Raw genomic sequence first — 2,406 nt, 5'->3', positions numbered from 1 at the left:
CCCCCCACCCCACCACCCACTATTTCTGGTGAAAGAAAACCAACAAAATCCACCCATTAGCTGTGCAAACGTTTCATTTTTAAAAAAAATTAGGATCCAACAGGAACACAAGCCCAGGCTGAAAAAAAAAGTCCATTTAGGAGACGTGGGAGCAGCAGACTCCCATCTAAGAGATGACACAACCCAACTGATGGGTTGAATCACCCAACGGTGGAGAGAGGAAGAGACGGAGGAGCTGCGTGCCGTGGTGGACTGGCTTCTGTAGCCATGACAACGCAGCCGGGAGAGCAAGAAACAGGAACATACAGAATGTGTTTCTGCTGAGACTTGCACTTGTGGCACAGCACTGCCTTCGCTCCGACAACAAACCAAGGGGAGGCGTGTGTGTGTGTGTGCAGGCCCTTTTTGAGGCATTCATGCCTGCTGTCTTTCAAAGCAAACTAACTTCTCTCGCCTCAAAATATAATAAATGAAGCAAGAAAACATAAAACAAGAATTTATGAACAAAATGAGACAGAAGTTGTGGCACACTATAAGGAAAAAAAGGATAAAACGTAGAATTTAGAGGCAAGAAGGTGATTTTTTCCCTTCTATGGTGGTTGTTTTTGCCGTTTTTCCTTCCCTGTGCCTCTCCGCCGCTCCCCTTCTGCCTCTCTTTTTCTTTCTGCTCTTGCTCTCTCTTTCTACAGGCTCAGTCTAACCTCCCCCTCCCCTCCCCTTTCCTCAAGGGAATAAAGGTCGTAACGCAAATGATTACTCAAACCGGAGTTGCCGTGGCAACGCCGTCACGTGACCAGGGAAGGCATGCATAGACCACAACAAAGAGGTGGATCAGGAACCAGCTCTGGAAAAAGAGCTGCAGCTCGCCTTACTGGTGCCTCAGAGTATTTCACTCAAAACTCGGGCTTTTAAAAATAGGCGAGCTGCATGAAGGAGGGTGGGGGGGAGAAGCCGAGGAGAAAAAAAAGCAAGAAGGCTGAAAAGAGCTGGGACTTGAGGCTCTGAATCTAGGCTGTTCCACACTGCAGTGTGCCATATATTCTGCCATTCACAAGCATACCAAGGGTGTGTCCTATTCATCATGTCCTTCTCGGAGGCAGAGCTCAGGCGCCAGTTGTCTGGGATTTCTGTGACATGGCGTCAGTTGTAGAGATGTAAAGGGTGGTGGACTATGTCGGATCTTAAAATAAAACGTGCTGCGTGGATTTGTAACTTTTTGGTGCAGCAGCAGACTTTACAGACGGATCTCCAAGATAAAAATGCCGAGCAGCACTGCTCTTCGGAGCCATGTCGAGCACTGAGACTTCAGAGTTTCTAAAACAACACCTCAGTTTGCCATCAGGCAGAAATGTTCACTTTAAACACACTTACTCATAAACCTAAAACTCTCAAAAGAAACTGTTTCAACAGTCTTTGTGAGCCTGAAACAAGAACAGACACCTGGAGCAGACAGAAGGTGGCCTGCCCCAACAGGATTCAGTTATCTTGCATCCTATCCACCCCCACTGAGATCGGTTTGTGCTCTAACTGAATTCAGCAACCAGCTCCCAGAGGCCAACCAACAGCTCCCCCCGCCACAACTACAGCACACAGTCTATCAGAGCACAGAAGTGTTTGACCCAAACTATTTTACAGGAGCTAAACATCATACACGCAGATATAAGTGAAAAATACGTTCGTGTTCATCTAAAGTGTTTGCAGCCTTTCAGTTTGGCACGTCAACACAAGCAAACGGGACGGGGCACATTTTTTTCTTATGAAGTCACCCCATCCGCAGTTATAAACACGGTCTTTCTCTCTTTTGTTTTCTCCCTCCCAGTCGTATCTAAACCCAAGTTTGCCTTGAAACACGTACAGTAAATAGCAACAACTTATTTACTTTTACACACACACGCGCAAGCAAACACACACTCTGGAGGGGTACGAGCCCCTCACTGATTGATGGCCGCTTCCTTTTCAAAGTCCACCTCAACTCCCATGGGGCTTCAGGCAGCAGCTGAGTGTTCGGTGATGCCTGCAATTATCCCGTGTCTAGACATTGTCTAGTGAAAGACAAGGAGATGCACACACTCTCCACAAGCTGCGCTCTGCAGAAGAAAAGCCCAGGAATAGATCCCAGTTGGTTCAGCTGGTGACGTAGCTGCTTTAATAAAAAGGTTGAGGTCAAACTGGAAACCCAGGCAAACATGAATGGCCGTAAAACACAACCAACCACAACAACAGCAAAAATAATTCAGTGACTCGCAAATGATGTTTTTATGCTTATGGCTTCAGGCAGCAGTGATTTTTAAGTACAAAATATATTTGTTTTAATTTTTAACTTGCTCAAAATAATAATAATAACTAGATACCTCATAGCAGTAACATAATGACCCCCGCACGCAGAAATGCACCAGAACTCAGAAG

This window comes from Austrofundulus limnaeus, unplaced genomic scaffold, assembly GCF_001266775.1.
Source record: "Austrofundulus limnaeus strain Quisiro unplaced genomic scaffold, Austrofundulus_limnaeus-1.0 Scaffold40, whole genome shotgun sequence".
NCBI lineage: Eukaryota > Metazoa > Chordata > Actinopteri > Cyprinodontiformes > Rivulidae > Austrofundulus > Austrofundulus limnaeus.
The sequence above is the reverse complement of the archived record's forward strand: the minus strand, read 5'-3'. Positions refer to the sequence as shown.